Genomic DNA, 12,207 nt, shown 5'->3' on the forward strand with positions numbered 1-12,207 from the left:
CTCACAATCAAATTTCTTTCTTGCAGAGACAATCACTGTATTGCTTGAGTGATGTAGAATTTTTCTCTGATTTCTTTACCATCCATCTCTCGTTTGTTCATACACATGTATTTCCCACAAATTTTCTGCCTTAATGGCCCCCTTTGGTGGCCACATTATTCCACACATCAGAAATGTGTTCTCCTCATCGAATCATGACTAGTTTTTAAAACAGTTTCAAGATGCTTCCTCCGATAAGTCTTCTCCTATTGCTCTAACCTGTATTAAAGCTTACCTGTGTTTGAATCACAGCTCTGTTAATTGTTAGTTGTGTGACTTTGGCCACATGCTTGACCTCTCTGTGCTGCAATTTCCTCATATGTAAAATAGTATTTTGGAAATGTTTGAAAGATTAAATGAGATAATAGAAACAAAGTGCCTTATTTAATACCATACGACGAACGCAGTGATTATCTTCCTATATGAGGCAATTGTATGATAATCGTTATTACTAATGCTATCCATTGTAATAATAATGTCTAACTATTAAGTGGCAGAGAATTAAGCAAGTCTTACAAATGCTTGCTTTTTTTAAATAAAATTTATCTTAGTAACCAAGGTAATATTAATGTAGAAGTTCAGCTAGGTTGAAGTAATAGTTAAAAGACTTAGTGCTGTGTGATGTAATGGTATTTTGTTTTGTTTTGTTTCAAATAGGAGTCTAATGATTGTGTATAATAATATACAGTAACAACACATTTAAACCAATGTAAACATGTATACAATGACGTGAACAGCACGGTATTTCAGCTTAAGAGAGGAGGCAAGAGCTGTAAGGATGCCTCATCTTCCTGTTCATGAATCATTAGCAGAGAGGGATGCTTCATGTCTCCACAGTAAAGCCTAACACGTCTACATTACTTCTTCTCTGGCAAAATTCCACCGGACAAATCTGTTTGCTATTCCAAAATGATATGGACATTTTCCCAGGACTGATTTCAGAGAAATGAATTGAGCATATTTTCAGGTTTTAAAGGATCATTTTCTCCAGTTTGTCATGACCAGATTTTAAGGATACTGTTATAAAAGTCTTCAGGGAAAAAAATTCTTCTCTGAGAATCTCAGTTTTAAATTACTTCATCTAAAAGAAATCCCGCCACCATATGTTTGCTTGGCCTAGATTTCACTCAATAAGGCTTTCCTCCTCATACATTCTTTACAGAGAAACAAAATTAAGATTAGTATAAGTGCCAGACATTAAACATCTATGGCCTGTGTCAATTTTTAATCAGGTCTCGTCAGCAACATTTAACGGACTCTTGCACTAAACTTAAAAACTGTAGCGAGAGCAATGTGACTAGAATTTATAAGTGCAAGGGATTCTTAGTCCCCATTTTTCTTTCTGTAAAAATATTGTCTTCTTCTTTCCTTGCATAAATTCAAAGTTCATGTTCAGGGTCAAACTTAGCTTATTCAAAATGCATATGATGTCCTCATCTTTTTTGTTTTAAAGTTACCTTTGATAATTTGTTCCCTTCTTACATTCTTGTGGAGATTAGACATCATTGTGAAAATTCAAAGAATTTAATAATTTGTGTAACATAATTTTCAACTCATAGTATGCATTCAACATTGAATAAATGTGAAAAAGAGGGGTCGGAGGGAAAGTATAGAAAACTATGACACTGAATGAATGAATTGATGCAAAATGATTAATTCTACTTAAAAACTAAATGATGGGGATTTTTTTTTTTTTAGGCAGATAAAGGCTTGTTTTTTATTGAATGAGTGATCTATGCAATTGTTGAGGCCACTGTGTACAGAGAAGAGGGGGAGAACTTTATTTCTTGATCTCTTCCTCCTTGGACAGTCTTGATGATTTCCTCCTTCTCGGCCCGGAGCCGTTCTTCACGGCGCTTGCGGGCTTCCTTGGTCTTAGACCTGCGGGCCTCAGCCTGGTCTGCCAGAAGCTTCTTGCGAGCCTGGTCTGCCTTCAGCTTGTGGATATGTTCCATGAGAATCTGCTTGGTTTTGAACACGTTACCCTTCACCTTCAGGTACAGGCTGTGATACATGTGGAGGTCAATCTTCTTAGATGCACGGTATCGAGCATTCTGAGCAGCCGGCACAGAATTCTCATCCTCCTCATCCAGGTTACCTTCTCGGCATCGAGCCCGGGAATGGACAGCCACAGGCTTCTGGTGATCAGCCCATCTTTGATCAGCTTCCAGATCTTCTGGTGGGAGTTGGCATTGGTGATTTCACTAGTCTCACTGGGGTCCAACCAGACCTTCTTTTTGCCACAGCAAAGGACACTGGAGGCAAGCCTCTTCTGAAGCCTGAGCGTACTCGTGGCCGCTGCCACAGCGGCGAAAAGCAATGAACAATTTTAAAGTGTAAAGATTTTTAACAGTAGAGTTGCCATACCTAAACTAATGTAATGCAATTGTTTAAGGTGGTTACTATTAAAATGTTTTTTTTCTTTTTTTTTAAATTTTATTTTATTTTTAAACTTTACATAATTGTATTAGTTTTGCCAAATATCAAAATGAATCCGCCACCGGTATACATGTGTTCCCCATCCTGAACCCTCCTCCCTCCTCCCTCCCCATACCATCCCTCTGGGTCGTCCCAGTGCTCTAGCCCCAAGCATCCAGTATCGTGCATCGAACCTGGACTGGCATCTCGTTTCATACATGATATTTTACATGTTTCAATGCCATTCTCCCAAATCTTCCCACCCTCTCCCTCTCCCATAGAGTCCATAAGACTGTTCTATACATGAGTGTCTCTTTTGCTGTCTCGTACACAGGGTTATTGTTACCATCTTTCTAAATTCCATATATATGCGTTAGTATACTGTATTGGTGTTTTTCCTTCTGGCTTACTTCACTCTGTATAATAGGCTCCAGTTTCATCCATCTCATTAGAACTGATTCAAATGAATTCTTTTTAATGGCTGAGTAATACTCCATTGTGTATATGTACCATAGCTTTCTTATCCATTCATCTGCTGATGGACATCTAGGTTGCTTCCATGTCCTGGCTATTATAAAGAACTTTGAAAAGTTAAACACCATCAGCATTAAAAATTTTATTTATGGATGAAGGTGGTCAAGATGGCAGAGCAGGACACAGAGCTCATCTGCTTCCATGAACATATCAAAAACACATCTACATGTGGAGCAGTTCTCACTGAAAACTGACTGGAGACTGGATGAAAGAACCATCTACAGCAAAGACTGTATGAAAAATCCAAGCTGAATTGGGTAGGAAGGGAAGGGAAACAAACAGGTCAGGACCTGTACCTCTGGGAGAGGACACAGAAGAGGAGAGGGATTACAGGACCCACACATTCTCCCTGGAGAGTGAATGGTTCCATCCACATGTTGGGTGCCCCAGCTCTGGGGTCCAACACCAGCAGGACATGTCCCCTTAGCTGGTTTGAAAACCAATGGGGCCTACAGAGGGGCTGTAATAAAAACCTAGACTCTGTGTGTGAGGAGCATGCACACACTTGTTTATTCCCAAAACATGGCAGAGAAAACAGACTGAAACTGCCCAGGCTTCTGGCTGCTTTCCTGAAACCTAATGAATGAGAGATTATTTGAAAATAATATGCCCAATATCCAAAATATATAAACAGCTCATACAATCCAATATCAAGAAAACAACAGCTTGATTAGAAAACGGGTAGAGGATTGGAGTAGATTTTTTCCTAGAGAAGACATATAGATGGTCAATAAGCACATGAAAAAATGCTCTACATCACTAATCATGAGAAATGCAAGTCAAAACCACAATGAGATGTCACCTTATACCCGTCAGAATGGCTGTCAAAACAAAGTCCACAAATAACAAATGCTGGCAAGGATGTAGGAAAAGGGAATCCTAGTACACTGTTAGTAAAAATATAAATTGGTGTAGCCACTGTAGAAGAGAGTATTTGAGATTTTCGTCAAAAAACAAAAACTAGAACTACCATACGATACAGAAATTTCACTCCTGGATGTAAATCCAAAGAAAATAACACAAATTCAAAAAGACACATGCACCCCAATGTTCATAGCAGCATTATTTACAATAGTCAAAATGTAAAAACAATGTAAGTGTCTACCAACAGATTAGTGGATACAGATGTCATGTATACATAGAATGGACTGTTAGTCATAAAAAAAAAAAGAATAAAATTCTATCATTCACAACTACATGGATGCATCTAGAGGGTATTATGTTTAGACAAATAAGTTAGAGAAAGACAAATACTGTATGTTATCATTCATATGTGGAATTGAAAAAAGAAAAGCTAATGACAAGGATATACTGTATAATGTGGGGAATATAACAAATATTTTATAACTATAAATGGAGTATCAGTTCAGTTCAGTTCAGTCGCTCAGTCGTGTCCAATTCTTTGCAACCCCATGGACTGCAGCATTCCAGGCCTCCCTGTCCATCACCAACTTCCGGAGTTGACTCAAATTCATGTCCATTGAGTTGGTGATGCCATCCAACCATCTTATCTTCTGTCGTCCCCTTCTCCTGCCCTCAATCTTTCCCAGCATCAGGGTCTTTTCCAATGAGTCAGCTCTTCGCATCAGGTGGCCAAAGTATTGGAGTTTCAGCTTCAACATCAGTCCTTCCAATGAACACCCAGGACTGATTTCCTTTAGGATGCACTGGTTGGATCTCCTTGCAGTCCAAGGGACTCTCAAGAGTCTTCTCCAACACCACAGTTCAAAAGCATCAATTCTTCGGTGCTAGCTTTCTTTATAGTTCAACTCTCACCTTTAAAAATTGCAGATCACTATATTGTACCTGTAACTTATATAATGGATTTCCCAGGTGGCTCAATGGTAAAGAATCTGCCTGCAATGCAGGAGACCTGGGTTCAATCCCTGGGTCAGGAAGATCCCCTGAAGGAGGAAATGGCAACCCACTCCAGGATTCTTGCCTGGGAAATCCCATGGACAGACAAGCCTGGTGGGCTGCCATCCATGGGATGGCAAAAGAATTAGACACTACTTAGTAACTAAACAACAACAACTTATATAATATTGTTCAGTAACTATACTCCAACAAAAGAAAAATTAAAATGGAGCTTAGATTTTTTAAATAAAACAAATGAATGAATATGGCAAAACAGCAACAAATTTACAGGTATAGACAACAGACTGGTGATTATTATCTGTGGAAGGGGTAGAGAGAGGCTGAACAGGGGTAGGGGGTTGAGAGATAAAAACTACTCTGTATAAAATGGATAGGTAGGGAGGTGAGGGAGGCTCAAGAGGGAGGAGACATACATATAATTATGACTGATTTTCACTGATGTATAGCAGAAACCACCACAGCATTGTAAAGCAATTATGCTCTAATAAAAAAAAATTTTTTTAATGGATATGCTACAGCACAAGAAATATAGCCAGTATTCTACAATAATTTTAAATGGAGTATAATCTGGAAAAATATTTAAGTACTGTTATATAACTGAAACTATAATATTATAAATCAACTATACTTAAAATTAGAATAAATTTGAAAAAATGTAATAATTAAGTATACTTTTTGGAGACAACACATACCCATAAAGAAAAAAAAAAGAAAATTATATTTATGATAGTCTAATACAGTTACTACTGGACTGAGGTATATAAATACTTCTATGTGTTTCAACTGAAGTTTTAGAATGAGAGGCTATATAGCTTGTCATGGCCATAATGATTGTCACATTAAATTTTATTATTTATCCTAAGTCAAATACTCATTGACAGAGTTCAAACTAGAACTCAGGTCTTTTCTCTACTGATCCAAAGCCCTGCTCGATGACCCTGTCAGATCCTACCAACAAAAGATCTTAGCAGCGTCTCCAGGGGATATTAAGCTCCCTGCATAATTCTACGGCATGTTCTACCCTCACTCTTCTGATGTTGAAATTCAAGCATATAAGGTTTCAAGTCAAAGAACATTAATTGTTCCCAACCAACACAGAAAAATGTTCGAGAAGAAATAAATTGAAACTGCAATAATGAATCGTATTTTAGAACTTTGTATTTCAGTGTAATAGTTAAACTAAAAATTATTAAGTACCTTTGCACCAGACTACTTTAAGTGCTTTGCATCAGTGCATGCTTTACTGCTCATGTTGTTGCTGTTCACTTGCCCACTCATGTCCAACTCTTTGTGACCCCATGGACTGCAGCACACCAAGCCTCCCTGTCCCTCAGTTCACTTCAGTTCAGTTCAGTCACTCAGTCGTGTCCGACTCTTTGCGACCCCATAAATCGCAGGACGCCAGGCCTCCCTGTCCATCACCAACTCCCGGAGTTCACTCCGACTCACGTCCATCCAGTTGGTGATGCCATCCAGCCATCTCATCCTCTGTCGTCCCCTTCTCCTCCTGCCCTCAATCCCTCCCAGCATCAGAGTCTTTTCCAATGAGTCAACTCTGCATGAGGTGGCCAAAGTACTGGAGTTTCAGCTTTAGCATCATTCCTTCCAAAGAAATCCCAGGGCTGATCTCCTTCAGAATGGACTGGTTGGATCTCCTTGCAGTCCAAGGGACTCTCAGGAGTCTTCTCCAACACCACAGTTCAAAAGCATCAACTCTTTGGCACTCAGTTTTCTTCACAGTCCAACTCTCACATCCATACATGACCACAGGAAAAACCATAGCCTTGACTAGATGGACCTTTGTTGGCAAAGTAATGTTTCTGATTTTCAGTATGCTATCTAGGTTGGTCATAACTTTCCTTCCAAGGAGTAAGCGTCTTTTAATTTCATGGCTGCAGTCACCATCTGTAGTGATTTTGGAGCCCCAAAAAATAAAGTCTGCCACTGTTTCCACTGTTTCCCCATCTATTTCCCATGAAGTGATGGGACCAGATGCCATGATCTTCGTTTTCTGAATGTTGAGCTTTAAACCAACTTTTTCACTCTCCTCTTTCACTTTCATCAAGAGGCTTTTTTAGTTCCTCTTCACTTTCTGCCATAAGGGTGGTGTCATTTGCATATCTGAGGTCCCTGTCCCTCACCATCTCTCAAAGTCTGCCCAAGTTTATATCCATTACTGTTCATAGCTAACTATAAAACTGATATTCTTAGGACCCCATTTTACAGATATGAAAACTGGAACAAAGATGATACACTAAGTAGCAGAGCTAGTGTTTGAATACAAGCAAGCCCACACCAGAGTACACACTCAGTCACTCTTACAAATCTTTAGTATGTAGTCCATAATGGTGAATCAATGTATCAGATCAATGTTGGAGTTGGGAGCATCATCATAGGAAATAATCTCTGAATCTTTCTTCCTTGCTGGGTTACAAGTATGCTCTCTGGTACCTGTTAATGGCTAAGACTTTCTTGGACTTCTCAATTTTCCTTACACAAGCCCAGGCCATTAGTATGGAGAATATTTGCTTCCCTGGTGGCTCACTGTTGGAGAGTCTGCCTGCCAATGCAGGAGACAGGTGTTTGATCCCCGACTGGGGAAGATCCCACATGCCAGTGGAGGAACTAAGTCTGTGCACCACAGCTATTGCGACTGTGGTCTAGAGCCCGTGAGCCACAACTACCGAGCCCGTGAGCAGCAACCACTGAAGCCCGTGTGCCCTGGAACCTGGGCTCCACAACAAGAGAAGCCCGCACACCACAACGAGAGAGTAGCTGACACAGCAGCGAAGACCCAGCCCAGCAAAAACACATAAATAAAATAAAACAAAACTCTTAAAAAAATACGGAGAACTTTTCAACACAGAATCATCAACTAGAGAATTTTGGCTAACAAGGACTATCTACCATCTTGACAAAACAACTAATCAGCTGCTAACAGTCAAGATCCTTCTGATTTTAAGCTTCCCTTTTATTATTAATAAGGTCAACAGCAGCTTCCCTGAGATATTCTTTTACATGCTTATAAAGACCTCCATGCTTTTACAATTTTCTACTTCATTTTCCCCAGAATAATTTTCTCTTATAAAATCAAAGTCAGTAATTAGAAGCTGCCATATGGCACCCTACTCCAGTACTCTTGCCTGGAAAATCCCATGGACGGAAGAGCCTGGTAGGCTGCAGTCTATGGGGTTGCGAAGAGTTGGACACTTTCACTTTTCACTTTCATGCACTGGAGAAGGAAATAGCAACCCACTCCAGTGTTCTTGCCTGGAGAATCCCAGGGATGGGGGAGCCTGGTGGGCTGCCATCTCAGGGGTTGCACAGAGTCGGACATGACTGAAGTGACTTAGCAGCAGCAGCAGCATACCTTGATACATTGGCATATCCTACAGACATTCTGAAGTTGTGCAAATGACCCTGGTGCATTTTGGAGTATTTTAAGAAAGTCTCCTGGATAATTTTACAAAACATTCCTGGATACTTTGGACTCTGTTAACTCAAGAGTCATGTTTCATGTACACTATTCAAAGCTGGGGATTAAACACAGAGTAAAATGACCTGATATTTTGTTAAAGAGAACCTGAAACATACTGTGCTATTTTTACTTTTAAAGAACCCAGGGATCAAAAGCTTACCATTCAACTGGGTTAATTACTGCTAAATCCACCTAAAAGACAAATGTAGGGGGCAAAACTATACTAATGCCAAAATAGCAATAATTTGCTAGAGATATTTTTTTGGCCTCTGTTCTAAACGTTCTTAGTTGAAAAGAATCTTCCCATGCTCTTTAACAAGAATTGAGCAGAAAGAAGCCAATTTTTGCCTGCTATCCTCAAAGGAATTCTTTCTAATTGCATTTTTAAATTAACTACTAATGAAATGTGAAAATGAATGCAGAGCCTTGGAAACAGAAGAAAAATAAAAACTGGGAGGATCTGCCTAAAGGAATAGAGAAAATATGAAAAGTAAGTGCACTCCTGAGAATTATATGAATAAAATATTACATAGTACAATATGAAACAAGTTTATGACAAAACTTGTTGTTTTGGAGTGGAATTTGGACCACCACAAAGAAAGAAATTTATTTTTTACACAGGACTTTTTTTACACTTTCATTGTTCCTTCATTTATACAGCAACAAAAAGAAATCATCATAAGCATTGCATAATGATTCAAGATGACCTGGGGAGCTGTTGAGCTTGTATGAGATCTGGGACAACAGACAGCTGTTAAGGAAGAGCCACTGAGAGAGTTACGGGGAAAGACAGCAAAAAAAAGATGTGTGAAAATGGCTCATAGACAACATGGCAATTTACAGCAAATTACAACTCCCCAAAGTCAAGTATGGAAAAATTAGATGACTTCTGAGGGACTTTTCAGAACGTGTCTCCAAAACCTTTAAGTTTAAAGAAATTATTTAATAAGGAAGCTGTCAGTGTCTACATTTGGTCTAAGACACTCTTTTATGATATCAACTCTAAAATGCTATTATACACTGAAAAATCCCCTCTTCCATTATTTAATTGATTATGCTTTTTGTTCAGTATGCTTTACCCTAACAATTACCATTCTTTTCAGACTCTTGGAAAAAAATTCACTAGTACTATATTAATGAAAAATATCACATCTAGTTTAAAACAATTCTTATACAAAGATTGGTTTTCGCAATATTTCTGAAAAACTAAAGTAGTGTACATCATCATGAGTAAAGACTGGCTTTTGAGAACCAATTTAAAAAAACGTATAACACCCTCTCTAAATAAAAGAAACAAATATTTATTGATTCAAGTATAAAAAAATAGAGTTTGTTTTTTCTACCTATATGACACTGCCAGTTTCTTCAGTTAAGGGCTCAGTTGAGTCTGACTCTGCAACCCAATGGACTGCAGCATACCAGGCTTCGCTGTCCATCACCAACTCCTGGAGCTTGCTCAAACTCATGTCCACTGAGTCGGTGATGCCATCCAACCATCTCATCCTCTGTCGTCCCCTTCTCCTCTTCCTTCAATCTTTCCCAGCATCGGGGTCTTTTCCAATGAGTCAGTTCATATCAGGTGGCCAAGTATTGGAGCTTCTGCTTCAGCGGTCCCTCCAATGCATATTCAGGACTGATCTCCTTTAAGATGGACTGGTTAGATTTCCTTGCAGTCCAAGGGACTCTCAAGAGTCTTCTCCAATACCACAGTTCAAAAGCATCAATTCTTTGGTGCTCAGCTTTCTTCATGGTTCAACTGTCACATCCATACATGACTACTGGAAAAACCACAGCTTTGACTAGACAGATGTTTGTCAGCAAAATAATGTCTCTGCTTTCAATTATCCTTCAATAAAAAATAAATTAATTTTAAAAAATAACCTAAAAAAATGTTGGGGGGAAAAAAAAAACGCTGTCTAGGCTTGGTCACAGCTTTTCTTCCAAGGGGCAAGTGTCTTTTAATTTCATGGCTGCAGTCACCATCTGTAGTGATTTTGGAGCCCCCAAAAATAAAGTCTGACACTGTTTCCACTGTTTCCCCATCTATTTCCCATGAAGTGATGGGACCAGATGCCATGATCTTAGTTTTCTGAATGTTGAGCTTGAAGCCAACTTTTTCACTCTCATCTATCACTTTCATCAAGAAGCTTTTTAGTTCCTCTTCACTTTCTGCCATAAGGGTGGTGTCATCTGCATATCTGACATTATTGATATTTCTCCCGGCAATCTTGATTCCAGCTTGTGCTTCTTCCAGCCCAGCATTTCTCATGATGTACTCTGCAGATAAGTTAAATAAGCAGGGTGACAATATATAGCCTTGACGTATTCTTTTCCCAATTTGGAACCAGTTCGTTGTTCCATGTCCGATTTTATCTGTTGCTTCTTGACCTGCATGAAGATTTCTCAGGAGGCAGGTAAGGTGGTCTGGAATTTCCATCTCTTGAAGAATTTTCCATAGTTTGTTGTGATCCACACAGTCAAACACTTTAGTGTAGCCAATGAAGCAGAAGTAGATGTTTTTCTGGAATTCGCTTGCTTTTTCTATGATCCAACGGATGTTGGCAATGTGATCTCTGGTTCCTCTACCTTTTCTTAATCCAGCTTGAACATGTGAAGTTCTTGGTTCACATACTGTTGAAGCCTAACTTGGAGAATTTTGAGCATTACTTTGCTAGTGTGTGAGATAAGTGTATTTGTGCAGTAATATGAACATTCTTTGGCATTGCCTTTCTTTGGGATTGGAATGAAAACTGACCTTTTCCAGTCCACTACTGAGTTTTCCAAATTTTCTGGCATATTGAGTGCAGCACTTTCACAGCATCGTCTTTTAGGATTTGAAATAGCTCATCTGGAATCCCATCACCTCCACTAGCTTTTTTCATAGTGATTCTTCCTAAGGCCCACTTAACCTCACACTTCAGAATGTCTGGCTCTAGGAAAGTGATCACACCATTGTGGTTATCTGGGTCATGAAGATCTTTCTTGTATAGTTCTTCTGTGTATTCTTGCCACCTCTTCTTATTATCTTCTGCTTCTGTTAGGCCCATACCGTTTCTTTTATTGTGCCCATCTTTGCATGAAATTTTCTCTTGGTATCTCTAATTTTCTTGAAGAGCGCTCTAGTCTTTCCCATTCTATTATTTTCCTGTATTTATTTTCACTGATCATTTAGGAAGGCTTTCTTATCTCTCCTTGTTATTTTTTGGAATTCTGCATTCAGATGGATATATCTTTCCTTTTCTCCTTTGCCTTTTGCTTTTCTTTTCTCAGCTATTTGTAAGACCTCCTTGGACAATCATTTTGCCTTTTTGCATTTCTTTCTTGCAGATGGTTTTGATCGTAGGTTCCTGTACAACGTCATGAACCTCCATCCATAGTTCTTCAGGCACTCCATCAGATTTAATGCCTTAAATCTATTTTTCACTTCCACTGTACAATCATAAGGGATTTGGTTTAGGTCATACCTGAATGGTCTAGTAGTTCTCCCTACTTTATTCAATTTAAGTCTGAACTTTGCAATAAGGAGTTCTTCCTGATCTGAGCCACAGTTAGCTCCTGGTCTTGTTTTTGTTGACTGTATAGAGCTTCTCCATCTTTGGATGCAAAGAATATAATCAATCTGATTTTGGTATTCACCATCTAGTGAGGTCCATGTGTAGAGTCATCTTATGTTGTTGGAAGAGGTGTTTGCTATAACCAGTGCATGATACTGTATGACTCATTTAATCCAATTTCTTATCTATAAACAGGAAGTGGTCATATCTATTTTGCTTGTTCATGAGAACTAAGTGTGGGAGCCTGTGTAAAATGCTTCACATACATTAAGATTCAGTAAGATTTTGCCTGCTGCCTTATTCTGA

General features: G+C 38.9%; 1 pseudogene; it reads right to left on the bottom strand.

Moving 5' to 3' along the window:
• Positions 1 to 1,819: 1,819 nt before the first annotated feature.
• Positions 1,820 to 12,207, bottom strand: part of LOC102281936 (large ribosomal subunit protein eL19-like) — an 86,579-nt pseudogene continuing 76,191 nt past the window's right edge.

This window comes from Bos mutus, chromosome 6 (assembly GCF_027580195.1).
Source record: "Bos mutus isolate GX-2022 chromosome 6, NWIPB_WYAK_1.1, whole genome shotgun sequence".
Lineage (NCBI taxonomy): Eukaryota > Metazoa > Chordata > Mammalia > Artiodactyla > Bovidae > Bos > Bos mutus.